Below are 17,124 nucleotides of genomic sequence, written 5' to 3'. Positions count from 1 at the left end.
ACTGGGATCATAACACTTGTCATTTCAAAGGCCAAACCTGATATTACCACTCGATTCCTCAACTAAAATGGAATTTGATTCATTCAATGTCAAACATCAATGACCTTGATAGTGTGTAGTAAATTACAAAGTGAAACAAAATAGCCCTTCACCATTTTTCTTGTAAAGCAAATCCATCGTATTGTTGTAGTGGTATAAAACACCAGTAAGTCACACATTGCAAAGTCCTCCTGAATGTGAGCCAAACATTTACATAGCTCTGTGGTTAACCTCAAGAGGCAACCCAATCTTGTATTTGTTTCCTGTTTATGACTTTTTAGGCCACTTTTCTGACAAGAAAGACTTCACCAGTCTCCTTAAACAGCTGAGATCAGACTAAATACAAAGCTCTATTTTGTCCATAACCTACCCTTGATCAATGCTAAAGAAGATAACGCTAGCATTTAAATAAAATTGTATTTATAGAATCATAGAGTGACACAACACGAAACAGACCTTTCAGTCCAACTAGTCCTTGCTGACCATAATCCCAAACTAAAGTAGTCCTGCCTGCCTCCTGCACTCGGCCATATCCCTCCAAACATTTCTTATTCATGTACTTATCTGGATGTCTTTTAAATAGTGAAACTGTACCCACATTCACCAATTCCTCTGGAAGTTCATTCCACATATGAACAATCCAACAACATGGCCCACTATCACTCGTATCCTTACAGACAGATAAGGAAGGACACCACTTTGATTGGGACAACACATCCATCCTAGGACAAGCCAAACAGAAACATGCACGGGAATTCCTAGAAGCACGGCATTCCAACCGGAATTCCATCAACAAACACATTGATTTGGAGCCAATCTACCATCCCCTGAGAAAAAGAACAGGAAATGACATCACCAACCCAAGGAAACCTAACCAGATAAATAGAAAGCGGGACATAACACCAGCGCTTCGTCGGAGGCTCACTGATGATGTTACCTAGAATGGTGACGAAACGTCTGAAAACGAATCTTCCAGCTCAGCGAGCAAACTCACATCCAGAACCTCAACCTGAGCTACAAAGCTTCTCAAAACTCATTAGAACAATCCTCTGTGTAAAAAGATTGCCCCTCATTTCCTTTTTAAATCTTTCTCCTCTCATCTTAAAAATATGCCCCCTAGTTTTGAAATCCTCCACAGTAGGGAAAAGACATTTGGCGTTCACCTTATCTAGATCCCTCATTATTTTATAAACATTCATCGGGTGACCCCTCAACCTCCTATGTTCCAGTGAAAAAAGCCCCAGTCTATTCTCACCTTAAATCTCAAACCATCCATTTCTGGCAACATCCTGGCCAATCTTTTCTGAACCCTCTCCAGCTTAATAATATCCTTCCTTGAACACTGACCAGAATTGGACACAACAGTGTAGAAGAGGCCTCACTAATATCCTGTACAACTTCAACATGGCATTCCAACTCTTCTCCTCAAAGGTCTGAGTAATGAAACACCTTCCTAACTCCCGAAAGAACTACAGATGCTGTAAATTATGAACAAAAACAAAGTTGCTGTAAAAGCTCAGGAAGTCGGGCAGCATCTTTGAAGGAAAAAACAAAGTTAACGTTTCAGGTCCGGTGACCTTTCCTTAAAACTGGCATTTCCCCTCTTCGCTGTCGACTGTACTACCGATTTTGGTATCATCTGCAAGCTTACTAACCAGGCCTTCTATATTCTCATCTAAATCATTTATATAAATGACAACCAAAAGCAGACCCAGCAATGATCCCTGTGGAACACTGCTGGCAACAGGTCTCCATGATGGAAAACTTCCTTGCATCACCACTCTCCATCTCCTGCCTTTTATCCAATTTTGTTTAGTTTCTACTCAATTAATATTCCAGTAATAAACATGCCTGATGAGTGGCGGAATGGTAACCGCACCCAAAGTGTTAACGCTGCTTTTTTTTCCCCATCACAGATGTTGCCAGACTTGGTGAGCTATTCCAGCAACTTTGTTTTAGTTCCTGATGAGCTGCGACTTTGTACTTGACTGACTTCCAACATCAAAAGTTCTAAAGGTTGGAAGAGATTGGTTAACCTTGACTTCCTAGCTTGAAAATGTGTCTTTTATGCAAAGAAACTGTACTCTGGGACAGTGGTTTTGCAGATTTACCTGCAGGCCCAGCTGTGAATCAGAGTTGAAGAAGTTGCATGCACTGATGAATAGGCAGCTGTTTAGCCTCTGGATGGAATCCTGTGGAAGCGACGAGGGTCTAGGCCATTGACTCGAGAACTGATGAGGGAATGGCTTGCACCAACCATCTTCCCTTCAGGGGAACACCAGCCTCAGGTCGCTGCCCTCAAGGGGTATGTCATCCTGACCTTGCTCCTCTCATGCGTCGGCAGCTACATCTTTCTCCCCTCTGGCACTTAATAGACCGGCGGCCGATCTGGTGCGATTTCATTCGCCATGAGCTGTTGGCTAACCAGAACCCAGCAGGTGTACTGAGCAGCAGTGTCACTTGGGAGGTGATGATCTCTGTTACCATGGCAACCAACCTACGATTATTGCTAGATCTCGGGCCAGGATTGAGTGAACCACCATTAGCACGCCGCTTCCCCTTCTTGATGTTGCACATTGAATGCCTTTGAAGGCCTGTTACATTTCTTAATGGTGACACCCCTGCCCACTGTTGAGTCAATACCAGTTGTTGTGGGATGATGTATGTGTGCGTCAGTTGCTCAGTTAGGGACTTTAACTCGCAACGAAGTTGGGAAGTTATGTAGAAGTCTTCTCACCATGGATTTAATCTGGCTCTAAGCAGAATTGTAGGTGGTACCATCCTTCTACCTGATTAAATGTCCTCTATTTCCAAACTTGCCACAACAGAAAGTACAAAATACCGCTGTTTTTGTTCTCAATTCATGGTTTAATTTTGCAATCAGTGTCGGAAGCAGCAGATTAGTTCAGTCCTTGTGAAATTGAAGGCAATGCAACAATTTAATTGGTCACTTTTTAACATGGTAGGTTCTCAAACTGAGGAAATGGTGAATGTTGTTGATCTTTAATGCAATATAATGGAGGAGAGAAAAATCTGGACTACAAAACCCACAGGAAGAAAATTATAATCTGTCAGTGCTGCCTCCATGAGAACAATACCAAGTAAATACCCGTCCCCATATCGAACAAGAGAAGTTTCCTGCATATCAGAACATACCCATTGAGTGGGGAACTGACGAATAATGCAGGAGCACCATCGGATTGAAATACTTTTATTCTAAGGATTTCAGAACATGCTGGGATTTTTATTGCAAGCAATACTTGTGATGGAATATTCTTTTAATGTCAAAGTGCTGCAACAGTTTGGAAGAACCAATATTAAATGGATATTATTGCAGATAATATATGTGAATGAAATAAAATTGTTTGCTTAAAGTATTTTGTAATTGGAATTGAATGTCACATTTTTGTATCTTAGTTGTCTTCTGTTTCTTATTTTTATAGAGCAGGTATTGTCCTGGTCACTTGTAATGCTGCCAATTCAAGATTAACTGCATGGATGGTCTCTATCAGTTGCTGAATCCCCGATGTCAGTTTGTAATCCTGAATCCAATATTGTCACTTCATCTTTCAGTTCTGTTTATAATCAAAGTTTGAGATCAACAGCTTTCATTTTACTATCTGGAAGTCAATTAGTGCAGATTTTGTTTGTAAACCAGCGTTCTGTATGTAAAACTGCTTTGTTTAATTAGATTAGTTAGTTGAGATTCATTTTAGTGAAATGAATCCTAACTAAGCTTCATCTCTTCCTCATTCTGAACACATGCTATGTCACGCAATGGCCATTCAATTTTGCATTGGTGCCGGTTCAAACCATGTGTATTCCAACTACGCATTGATACAGATGAAATAGTACCATTTCCTTGTTCGTACCATTCTCACCATACAGTGTTTCAGCATTTCATTACGTTTCTGTGTACAGTTCTGAACCAGTCCCCTTGCCCCTGAGCTTGCCAAATGTCTCAATGTTGTCATGACATTGTCAAAGAATTCATTCCTTGGTAGATTCAGAGATAAATTAATGTAAACTAGTATGTGTTAATGCCTCTGCTGTAATCGGGCGAAACACTCAGGCCATTGTCTTAATTTTTCTCTCTTGTATTTTTTTGAAATGTTGACCATGCCATTTGCTCCACTTACTGGGATTGGACTTGTTACAGAAGTGCTGAACGTCAACTTGCCAAATACAATTGGCTAAAAAGTCTGAGGCCCATCAGTCTCTTGAAACACTTTTGCTGTGCAATCAACATTCCAACATTAATTGACAATGAAAAATTGCATACGTGCTTCAGAAGATTCGATTTGAAACAGAGATTTGTGAATATGAATGGAGCTATATATGTCTCCATCTCGGGCACCAACCTCAAGTCCACCTGGACTATCTCCAACACCTCCCTCACCTTCCTGGACCCCTCTATCTCCATCTCAGGCAACCACCTAGAAACCGATATGTATTTCAAGCCCACCGACTCCCACAGCGACCTAGGATACACCTCCTCCCACCCACCTCCTGCTAAAATTCTATCCCCTATTCCCAATTCCTTTGCCTTCGCCGCATCTGCTCCCAGGATGAGGCATTCCATTCCCGTACACCTCAGATGTCCTCGTTTTTCAAGGAGCGCAACTCCTCCCCACCCCCCCAACCCCCCGCAGTGGTGAAGAACGCCCTTGACCGTGTCTCCCTCATTTCCTGCAACTCATCCCTCACACCCTGCCCCTGCAATAACCACCAAAAGAGAACCCCCTCATCCTCACATACCACCCTACCAACCTCTGGAGACAACGCATCATCCTCCAACACTTCCACCATCTGCAATCTGACCTCACCACCAAAGACATTTTTCCTCCGACCCTTGTCTACTTTCTGGAGAGACCACTCTCTCCGTGACTCCCTTGTCCGCTCCACACTCCCTTCCAACCCCACCACACCCGGCATTTTCCCTGCAACCACAGGAAGTGCAACACGTACCCCCATACCTCCTCCCTCACCCCCATCCAGGCCCCAAGAAGACTTTCCACATCAAGCAGATGTTCAACTGCACATCTACCAATGTGGTATACTGCATCCGCTGGACCCGTTGTGGCCTCCTCAACATCGTGGAAACCAAGGAGAGACTTAGGTGTTCTGCAAAGCAGTCCCTATGCTCGGTTCACAATAAACAACTGCGCCTCCCAGTCGCGAACAATTTCAACTTCCCCTCCTATTCCTTAGACGACATGTCCATCCTGGGCTTCCTGCAGTGCCACAACAATGCCACCTGAAGGTTGCAGGAACAGCAACTCATATTCTGCTAGGGAACCCTGCAGCCCAAAGGTATCAATGTGGATTTCACAAGCTTCAAAATCTCCCCTCCCCCTACTGCATCCCAGAACCAGCCCAACTCGTCCCCGCCTCCCTCACCTGTTCTTCCTCTCACTTATCCCTTCCTCCCACCTCAAGCCACACCCCCATTTCCTACCTACCAACCTCACCTCTTGACCTGTCCATCCTCCCCGGACTGACCTATCCCCTCCCTACCTCCCCAACCTACACTCACCTCTACTAGCTCAATCCCACCTCTTTAACTTGTCTGTCTCCTCTCCAACTATCTTCTCCTCTATCCATCTTCGATCCGCCTCCCCCTCTCTCCCTATTTATTTCAGAGGCCTCTCCCCCTCACCCTCCCCCTTTTCTGATGAAGAGTCTAGGCCCAACATGGAAGCTTTTGTGCTCCTAAGATGCTGCTTGGCCTGCTGTGTTCATTCAGCTGCTCACTTTGTTATCCCTATATCTCTTAACAACCTCATTAAGTGAGTTCTTGAGTTAACTGTGCAGGGTAGACTTAGAGTTTATCATTCTAACTTGCCAGCCCTGAAAGATGAAAGTTGGTTTATGTTGGATAGCTACGAAAGATATCCTGAACGGATTTTTCATGTCTTTTGTTGAGAACTTTACCCATTTAGTCACTCTAATCCTTTTCCTTTTTTAAAGTTTCCTTGGTAGTCATAAATTTTTAATGAATAAAATCTTTAGTCTTATACTAGATATTCCCAATTTCAGGAGAAAGTCCAGAGAGACCTTTTAAAGGAAAGGGTTTTAGAAAGAAAACCGAAGTTCCATTGATCAAAGTCATGAATAGTTGATAAATTATTTGCACTTCATATTTCCAGAACCTACCCTGGAAGAGAGAGCCCAGAGAATTGCCAAAGCTGTCCGCAAACAGTCAATAGAAGTGAAGGAAAATTGGGAGCAATTGAAAACCCGTGCGAGCAACTGGCAGAAACAGGTGGAAAAGGCGTTGGAGAAACTTCAAGAACTGCAGAAAGCTCTGGATGATCTTGAGGCTCATGTGATAACAGCTGAGGGGGTCCACACTGATCAGCAACCTGTGGGTGACCTGCTTATTGACTCATTGCAGGGTCACATTGATAAAACCACAGTAAGTGCAATTACATTACACTTCACTTATGAACAGATGTAACCACAATGTTGTATCGAGACGATCAGTAATATGAGTACTTCAGTGATATTGATTGAATGGTTGTTAACTTAATTTGCAAATTAAAACTTAGTTGAGCATGCCTTCTGATGATATCACATCGTTAATATTAGTATAGTTGACGATTCTATTAGTCAGTGACATCAGCTGAGTTATCTACTTGTTGCCATGTTATCGTGATTAAAGGAAAAGTCTGACCACGCCATTTGGCGACTCCTTAGAGAGAGACAACTGGTTATGATTTAACCAGAAGATTACCATGCCTCAGGCAAGTAGAGGGTTTGAGGCGAAGATCATTTGTGGTAAGCTCACTGGTGTGGCAATTGAGCCCTCTCTTGCAGGGGATCACTCTGCATCACAAACCAACCGTTCAGTCAACTGAATTTGAATAGAGTTTAGGATTGGAGAGCAATCCATGCATTTGTATTTTTTTTAATGAATGTTTCTCACTGGCAAACCTTTTAAAAGCCAGCTCAGCCATACAGGCTAGATCAGTTCCTGATCTCAGCTGAATTTTTTGATCTCGGGTGAGTCAGCGTTAGGAGTTCAGTGATTGGAATGAATTCACATGAAGTTAGCGAGAGGGATACTACACGTGAATAGATCAATGTTTTGAAAAGAGGATGAGATATGAGCAAAAGTTTAACTGATGTGGAAGACCAGCCAAAATCATCATCAACGGTGGAGCAGGCTTGAGCGGCCACGCAACATTGAGCTGCCGCTATTTGACTTGTTCTGTGAAGAGGAAGGAAAATGGTCAAAGTGTCAAAAATGCTGAAGACCTCATCATTCTACAACCTCAAAATTTGATTGTGTTCAGTATATTATCACTACTGGTACCCCTAAATCCTGGTCTATCATCTCAGCAACTCTACTCTGCCCAAAAGCTGGTTACTTGTGACATTTTTGAAGGATCTTCCCAAGTCTGAAAATCATTTTTGTGTTTGTAGAATCAGAGTTGGCGTGTGGAAGGAGGTCTTCTGGCATATCATAGCTCTTTGAAATAACTCCCCAATTTGTCCCCCTCTGCTGTGCAATGACTTCAACCACTTATATAATCTCTTTAATGGATGGAAACTTTTGAAGGCATCCGGAATGAGTATTAACGATCCCAGAATACAACTGAGCCTTATTAAGTTCTTAGTTCTGATGATCAAGAGCTTGATCAAAGAGGATTGTTTTAAAAAGTGCCTTAAAACAGGAAAGGTACAGAGGCTAAGAGGTGGAGGAAGTCTCTTGTTGGGTTTGAAGCCTACAAAATTAAATGTTTGGCAACCAAACATATCCTGAAGTATGGTCGGACTGGTGGAGATTATCCAAATAGCGATAGGCATAGCCAAGGAACAATTTGGAAACAAAAATGAGAATTTAATAAAATTACTGTTAATACTATCAGTTAGGTAGAAAGCACAGAGAATAGGATTTGGTTCAAGATGAGTCTCAGGCAGTGGAGTTTTGACGACCTCAAGTGTTCAATGGGCAAATGTGGGACTCTAGCAGGGAATGCATTGGAATTGTCAGGTCCGGAAGTGAAGTAGTTTCAGTTGAAGGTTTCACTGCTAATGAGCCAAGACAAGAGACAGCTTTAGGGATTGCATGAATGTGTGGTCGGACGTTCATCGTGGGATAAACAAGATGCCAAGGTTGTGCTGAGACAAGCGTAACATTACATTGTTGCCAAGGAGGAGTAATGCACTCAGTAGGTAGTGAATAGAGATTGGTGTGGGGACCACAAACAGTGGTCTTCCCAGTTTTAAATTGTTGTCTCTACAGAGTTCCGCAACTTTATGTTCTGTTCAAAAGGCTTCACTGACAAGGAAACAGAAGTTAGCCATTTGTTTACTTGTCAATATATCTTGATTTTTCCACCATGTTCTCCAATTATTTCCAAAACCTGTGCAGTGTACTAAGTGAACCATTCAAACCTTAAAAGGAAATGTTAAAGTTGTGGAATATAAAGTTAAATTTATTTTATTGAAAATTGAAATAAATTACATGAGGGTTTGACCAAGACTGAAAGGAATTAGATGGGACACCAGATGAATAAAACAAGCAGTAGTAAGGTGGTATTAGCTGGATGTTCCTGAAGAAAGAGAACGCAGCCAACCTTTCTTCCTTCAGGGGGATTAATTGTGTGGTGTCAGACACAGTTGATTAAATCATTCCTTCTGCCTTTACTGCCTGACTGTACTATGGTTGTAATATTTACTTTTTTAAAGGCTCAAGGTTAGACATACTTGTCATTTTATAAATTTTAAGAAGTTGGCTTATTGTCAAGTCACGGTAGGATTGAAAACACATTCTATAAGTGTTTGAAGTCAGAAGTCACATGACACCAGCTTATAGTCCAACAGGTTCATTTGAAATCACACAAGCTTTTGGAGTGCAGCCCCTTCATCAGGTGCAGTTAGTGAGGTGACCACAGAGAGACACAGCTTATAAGCAGAGAGATCAAAAGATCATAGAATTGGCGTGAGTGGAGTGTCAGATAATAACTCTATACAGGTGACCAAGAGTGTTCGAGGCAAGTAAAGCGTTTATAAAGTCCATGTCAGTGCTGTGTTGTCATGATAATCAGGCAGCGCAACAGGAATGTACAAAAGGTGACATCTCAGGTCAGACTCTGACTTGTAGTTTAGAGGCTTGTGTTCAGAATCTGTCTTAGAGTTTTAACCTTTATTTCAAAAGCAAGAATTTATAAGATGCCACACTGACTGACTGTAACTACAAGTTGTGTGCTTCTTCAACAAAATATCTGCAAATAAACAAACATCCTGGATGAAGACTTATTATCTGACACTCCACTCACACCAGTTGTCTGCTGTTTTGATCTGTCTGCTTATAAATTGTGTGCCTGTGTGTTTTCCTCTCTGACCGTACCTGATGAAGGGACTGCACTGCAAAAGCTTGTGTGATTTCAAATAAACCTGTCAGATTATAACCTGATGCCATGTGACTTCTGACTTTGTCTATCCTAGTCCAACACCAGCACCTCCACATTATAAATGTTTGGAACCAAGTCAGTGCAACAGGTATACGTATACAGGAACATTTGACTTCGGAAGGATGCCTAGTGCTGAAAAATTCATTAATAACAAAGGATTTCTCCATTATGCCATCTATCGTAACATGCTGCGTCTCACAGTCATAATGAAAGGATGCCCACTTTAATTCAGCAGCGCCAACAACAGTTATGGACATTTTTAGCATGGGAGGAGGCCATTCAACCTATTTTATCTGTACCAGCTCTCTCCCAGAGCAACAAAATTAATCCTTTTCTTGAACTCGTTCCACATATTTCACAGGATTGAAATATATAGGTACATAGTTAAGAGATTTTAACATCAAGTGAGCAGTTCTCGTACTACACCTTGTCACTAAAAATTGAAAACGTGACTTACAAAGAGTGAGTCTTTATTTTGTTCTGTTGTGATGATGAAGAAGATGCAAGTCCAAGTGCTGGAACTGGCCTCTTGAACTTAGAAATTTTTAAATGTGTATAAAATGAATTCCGTGTGCATTTACGAAAAGCAGTTTTATGGAAGGAAAAGGTACCAAAGAAGATTTGGTGTATTGTACTTTATCCTATTATACTCCAACCTGTGAAAACAGAACTCTACTTTCCTGTGCCTCCCAAATCCCGAGTCTGTCCCTGCCCCCATTGACCATGAGGACACGGCCGGAGACCCCAACCGATGATGTCACATTCGCCTCCGCCGGCCACACCACTTCCGGGACCGCTGCTGCAGTCACCGCCTCCACTTCCAGTTACAACACCACACACACCACCCTCGCCGCAGCTGCTGCCGCCCACCCCGATACTCCAACCGCCGACGGAACCCCGCCCACGGCCGACGCCGACGGAACCCTGCCCACGGCCGACGACCTCATCGCTCCGCCCACAACCTTCACAGCCAGCAACCCCAGTGAAGACAGTCACATTGAACCCTGCCGCATGTTCACCATCCCCCCAGACCTCCCACTAACTGAGGACGAACGGTTAGTCCTTAGTAAGAGGTCTCCTTTGTCCCTCGACAACCACACATCAACGAATACCAGTCACGATTGGACATAGAACAGTTAATCCGCCGCCTTCGCCTCCACGCGTACTTCTTCAACCGGGAACCTAACCCTCCCTCCACTAACCCCTTCACCCGCTCCCAACACAAGTCCTCCTCCTGGACACCACCCCCAGGCCTCCTACCTTCCCTCGACCTCTTCATCTCTAACTGCCGTCGAGACATTAAACCGCCTCAATCTCTCCACCCTTCTCACCCACTCCAACCTCTCCCCCGCAGAACGGCCGGCCCTCCGCTCCAACCCCAACCTCACCATCAAACCCGCAGACAAGGGTGGCGCAGTGGTAGTATGGCGCACTGACCTCTACATCGCCGAGGCCAAACGCCAACTCTCCGACATCACCTCCTACCGCCCCCTCGATCATGACCCCACACCCGAGCACCAAACCATCATCTCCACACCATTCATGACCTCATCACCTCAGGGGACCTCCAACCCACAGCCTCCCACCTCATTGTTCTCAACCCCGCACGGCCCGTTTCTATCTCCCTCCCAAAATCCACAAACCTGCCTGCCCTGGTCGACTCATTGTCTCAGCCTGCTCCTGCCCCACTGAACTCATCTCCACCTATCTGGACTCCATTTTCTCCCCTTTGGTCCAGGAACTCCCTACCTAAGTCCGTGACACCACCCACGCCCTCCACCTCCTCCAGGACGTCCAATTCCCTGGCCCCCAACACCACAGTTAATCAATGCGGTAGGGTTTCAAAACTAACGGACTTACCTAGGGCCGAATGTTGTGGATGTGAAAATAAGTAGACTTTGTGACATCAGGCCTATGTGGTCAGAATTTAAACTCTGGGTCAAAATAACAAAGGGTGCAACGAAAACCGGTAGCTAGCAAGCAGACCTCCTTTCAAGGACCAAAGATAATGGCTTCGTTCTGTTCAAGATTTAATAGATGGAAACTATCCGGTCATGTGGAGACAGTGGAAGAAATGAATGAGGGGGTGGATAGATCTGGGCATTGCCACTATGTATGTGGAAAGTGCAGTGCTTTCACATGATATTGCTCTGGGGCAGTGTTCAGATGAGAAAAGGAGTGGGATTTTACTGATTTGGCCAGACCTAAGTGATTCACACCCACGGCCATGCTGTCAAAGATTTGTGGAAGCCAGCAAAACTGAACTTGACTGTTTGCAGTAAATGTACAGCATTTCAGATGTCACTTGATCCTGCAGATTGACTCCCTAGAATCTGCTTGTCAAATGATTTATATGGCTAAAAGGCTCAAGTATGATTTTGTGCTGTGGAACTCATCTCGAACCGAAACTCGCCAGTTTTTATATCAAGATCTGGAGAAAGTATTAGTTTTTTGAAGATGTTCTGATACAGAGATAGACTAATAGTTTACTGAGAAATCGTGGGGCATTGGCCAGGAAGTTAAACAAACAGTGGGGAATAAAACAAACTTGACCTGAATCCTATGTTAAGTATATAATGGATTTGTTCCACAGTGAGGATATCAAAAGATATTCTAATTTTTAAGATGAGACACTCAGGATAATTTGGGTAGGATGCACTTCTTGAAGGGACCGGAAAGGTACAGAATTATCCATTAGATGTGAAAAATTTGAAATGAAGACAAAACCTTTTGAGGCTGGGGTGGGGAAGAAATGAAGGTCCAATTTTGCTCATTCAACCTCTCCCATTGACCAAATGCATTTGTAGTGTCTGTAAGGTTGGTGACGGCACTTAAATGAAGAAAAATCAACATGGACATGCTGTACATAACCATGAACAATCAATCTCTTGGCAAGGATAATGTGACAGGGCATTTGAAAAGCCAGGTTATTGTAATTTGAATTAAGAGATCAGGCTGTAGAACTTGAGATCAATCTCAGAATAAAATGTAACAACAGCGATAGATGAGGAACCTCTTCACTCACAGAGAGGTGAACTTTGTAATTCTGTACTCCAGAAAATGTGGAGCCTCAGCCAAGAAGTATGCTCAGGACGGGGATTGACATGCTGGGGTGGTCAGTGAAGCACTATTAATGTCACAGGATTAGTAATCCGGAGGCCTGGGACAATGCTGTAGAGTATAGGCTTAAGTTCCACTGTAACAGCTGATGGAATTTGAATTCAGTTCAATATAATTTTGGGGGTAGGTGGGAATGTGGAGCCGAGATTGCAGTCAAGTCAGCCACGACCTTCTTAAATGGTGAAGCAGGCTTGATGGGGCCAGTTATCCAACACATGCTCAAATTGATATAATCATAAACAAAGCTGGTCTCAGTGATGGTTACACTGTCACTGTTACACTATTCACCGTTATAAAAACTTGACTCATTCACTGATGTTCTTTAAGAAAGGAGCTCTGCCATTCTTATTTGATCTCACCTCCACATGACTCCAGATCCACAATAATGTGGTTGACACTTAACTGCACTCTGAAATAGTCAAACAATTTGGAGGAACTAGGGATGGGCAGCAAATACTGTCCTTGCTACTCCTGCTCCTTGTTGCTATGACCCTATATGCTCTAACATATTAACCAATTTCCTCTTTGAATCCATTTGAGGAGCAGTGTATATTTTGTATCGCTTGGTGATTCTCCAAGTATCTGATGGATTTTGCATAGTTCCTTCTACCTTCTAAATGTGAGCTCCTTCCAGTGTTTAACCTTTAAGGGAGGCAATCGTTCTCGAACCTTTTTGATTGAATGCCTTCATATTAATAGCAATCACTAACCTATCTATTATTAATTGCATATTCATAAGACCAAGGGCTACATGTAAAGAAGTGTTCTAATCATCTTTTTAAAAAGCTACTTCCTGACGGTTATCATAGAGATGAGATTAGATTCCCTACAGTATGGAAACAGGCACTTCAGCCCATCCCCCGATCACCGACACACACCCCTGAACACTCTGGGCAATTTAGCATGGCCACTCCCCCTAGTCAGCACATCTTTGGACTGTGGGAGGAAACCGGAGCACCCGGAGGAAACCCACGCAGACACGGGGAGAATGTGCAAACTCCACACAGAGAGTTACCTGAGGCTGGAATCGAACCCGGGTACTTGGTGCTGTGAGGCTGCAGTGCTAACCACTGAGCCACTGTGCTGCCCCGATGTGTGTATTTGCTTCTAACTGTGATATCTGTCAGTCCCTGGACTGGTGTTTGATAAGGGCACTCATAATGTATATCCACTTTATGCAAATGCTCTTCTATTGTTCGCCTGATAAATCAAGAAAAGGGCTGGATCCTTTTGTATATTTTTAACATCACATATTCATGATTTACATATAGTTGAGCGTTTCAAATTGCAGTAATTAAACATTCATGACAGATAAAAGCATTCCAGAATTGTTCCGACTTGATGATAAATAGTGAATATCTGTTCTTGACTGCAGCTTTCCAGCCTATCAGTGCAGAGAGGCATTGCTTAGCAAGGTTGGATGAGGAATATTACTGTTCCAATTAGTTACATTTAATTTATCACCATTGAAGCTCGCGTTAGTTAGTGTGCTTTTTTCCAATATATTTAATCTCAAGTTATGACAGATGATTTGATTTGTAGATCTCAAATTACCTCTCTACTGTAGAACCCAGTTTTGAAACAATTGATATGAGGCACTTATTGTACTGTCACTGATGCTGTCATTATACTACCAGAGTATGGCTGTAATGCTGAATTACTTTAGCCTGCCTTCATGAAGCAGTGCAATCTTTACGAGATAAGGATGAGGGGAAGGTGCATATAAAAGATTGATTTATAAAATTGAGATTCATGGAATATATAGGTCACTATCAAATTTGGTTAAAAAAGATGGCTGAAGGACAGAAGCAGCAAGTTATGGTAAATAGATGAGAAGATCGCTATTAGCAGTTTGCCAAGTATGAGGACACTGATTTTTGGAGATAGATGCACGATTTGAATTTGGGAATATGGCATACAGAAGGCCCTTCAGCGAATCAAGTCTGCGCTAATCCCACTTTGCAGCACTTGGAGAATAACCTTTAATTTCACGTGCTCATCCCAGTACCTTGTTAAAAGTTGTGAGCTCTCTTGTCTCAACTACCCTTCTGGGTAGTGCATTCCAGATTACCACCACCCTCTGGGTAAAAATATTTTTCCTCAAATCCCCTCTACATCTCCTGCCCTTCACCTCATAATTGTGTCTCCTTGTTATTGACCCTTCAACTAAGGATACGGCTGCTTCCTAACCTTGCCCCTCCTCATCTTCTGCACCTCAGTCACGTCCCTCCTCAGCCTTCTCTGCTCTAAAGAGAACAATCTGACCTTATCCAGCTAGTCTCCGTAGCTAAAGTGCTCCGCCCCAGGCAATAGCCTAGTGAATAATCTCTGCACCCCCTCCAATTCAATCACATCCTTCCAACAGTGTGGTGATGAGAACTGCATACAGTATTCCAACTTTGGCTTAACTAAAGTTCTATACAATTCCAACGGAACCTTCCAGCTGAAACCATCTGTGCCATGACTGATAAAGGCAAGTTCTCAGTACGCATTCTTAATCATCCTGTTAACCTGTCCTGCCACCTTCAAGGTTCTGTGTACAAGCACCCCATGATCCGTCTGTGTCCCCTAAGCCTCCTAGTGTCTTGCCATTCGTTGAGTACCTCCTTGTCTTGTGACTTCTTCCGATGTGCATCACCTGATATGTTTCAGGATTAAATTCTGTCTGCCACTGATCTGCTCATCTGACCAACCCATCTATATCTCATTATGTTGTATATATCACGAACAGTGAGGGACCCAATATGGAACGTTGCAGTATGCCATTTGACACAAGCTTCCAGTCGCACAAACAGCCTTCTACCTCTGTGCTCTGTCTCTTACCACTGTGCCATTTGAGAACTACCTTGCCGTAATAGCCAGTGGTGCCAGATGTGTTTACCTTTAATATCAGTCTCACATGTGGGACCTTGTCAAAGGCGTTTTTGAAATCCATACAAACTGCATCAGCTGCAATATAAGCATAGAGCGCAGAAGCAGAAATAGGCCATTCAGCCCTTTGAATCTGCTCTGCGATTCAAAGAGACCATGGCAGAACAGTTAATTCTCCAGTCTACTTTCCTGCCTTTTCCCAATATCTGCTGTCTATCTCAACCTTAAATTTACTTAATGACCAGCCTCAATAGTCTTTTGTGGCAAAGAATTCCACAGATTTGCAACCCTCAGAGGGAAGAAATTCCTCCCAATCTCTATCTTAAATGTGTGACCCCTTATTCTGAGATTATGCCCTCTGGTCCTAGACTCTCCCACAAGGGAAAACAAACTCTCTGCATCTACCCTGTCAAAAATCTTATAAGCTTCAATAAGGTGGCATCTCATTCTTCTATATCACAACAAGAACAGATTCAATCTTCTTAACCTCCTAGAACTTATTTGAACTTCCTCCACATCCTTAGATATTTCTCCCAAAACTGTTCTCAGTGTTACAGCTGTGATCTGACAATTGCCTCGTACAATTTTAACAAAACCTTTTATATTCCATTCTATTTGCCTTCTTCGTTACCCAATGAACTTGGATGCTTGCTTTTTGTGATTCGTAGACGAGAATATTTAAATCCCTCTGTTCCGTAGCTTTCTGCAGTCATTCTCCATTAAATAATAACCAGCTTTTCTATTCTTCCTGCCAAAATACATTAGCTCAGATTTCCCTGCATTATATTCCATCTGCGAAGTTTTTGCCCATTTGCTTAGCCTGTCAATATCTCTCTGCAGACTTTTTGATTAATCCTTACTAGTTGCCTTCCCACATGGTTTTGTGTCATCAGCTACAGTATATTCTCTTTCCTCATTCAAGGCATTAATGTATTTCATAAATAATTGTGTCCCCAGCACTAATCTGTGCGGTGCTCCGCTAGCTGCAGGTTGCCAGTCTGAAAATGCCTCCCTTGTCCCAATTCTGTCTTCTATGAGTGAGCCAGTCCTCTGTTCATGATAATATACAACAGCAACATCATGGACTATTATCTTATTAAGTAGCCTCATGTGTTATAGCTCATCAAAACCCTTGTGAAAATCTGGGCACCTACATACCTCGCAAAATTGTATCAAAATTGTGAAGTGTGACCTCACTTTGATGAAGCCATGCTGATCAAACCTTGCATTTCCAAGTGGAGATGAATTCTGTCCTCCAGAATTTCCCCAGTTGTTTCCCTCCCACTGATATGAGTTTCATTGGTCTGTAATTCCTGGTGTATCTCTCTCTCTCCTTGAAAAATGGTACCACATTAGTTGTCCTCTACCAATTCCCCTGTAGCCAGAGAAGAATTCAAAGTTTGGGTCAGAGCCCCTGTGATTTCCTCTCATCTCTTATTGTGGCATCTGATACAACCCCTTCAAACCTAAAGAATTATCTACTTTTAGGCCTAGCAAAGCCTCACTCCCTGTGTCAGTCTGCTCAAGTACCTCAGTCCCTGTCCCCAAGTTCTCTACCTCCATCTTCCTCCTCTTGAATGTAGACTAAAGTGAAACACTCTACCAGTGTCCTTCTGTACGGTATAAAGTTTTCCCCCGGACCCTAATGGGCCCCATTCTTTCTCTGGTTATC

The 17,124-nt window shown here is 43.0% G+C and overlaps 1 protein-coding gene across 4 annotated transcripts in view; it reads left to right on the top strand.

Annotated features, from left to right (window-relative positions):
* LOC132211036 (utrophin-like) overlaps positions 1 to 17,124 on the top strand; it is a 153,317-nt gene that overhangs the window by 74,932 nt on the left and 61,261 nt on the right. For 3 of the 4 annotated variants that reach the window (XR_009447330.1, XR_009447331.1, XR_009447329.1), the window contains one exon: positions 6,189 to 6,457. The exons of the other annotated variant lie outside the window; for it this stretch is intronic. The gene's annotated coding sequence lies outside the window, so the exon portion shown is untranslated. The remainder of the gene's footprint in view (positions 1 to 6,188; positions 6,458 to 17,124) is intronic. 4 annotated transcript variants of the gene reach the window in all.

This window comes from Stegostoma tigrinum, chromosome 27 (assembly GCF_030684315.1).
Source record: "Stegostoma tigrinum isolate sSteTig4 chromosome 27, sSteTig4.hap1, whole genome shotgun sequence".
Taxonomy (NCBI): Eukaryota; Metazoa; Chordata; class Chondrichthyes; order Orectolobiformes; family Stegostomatidae; genus Stegostoma; species Stegostoma tigrinum.
This window is presented reverse-complemented; position numbering and strand designations above follow the sequence as displayed.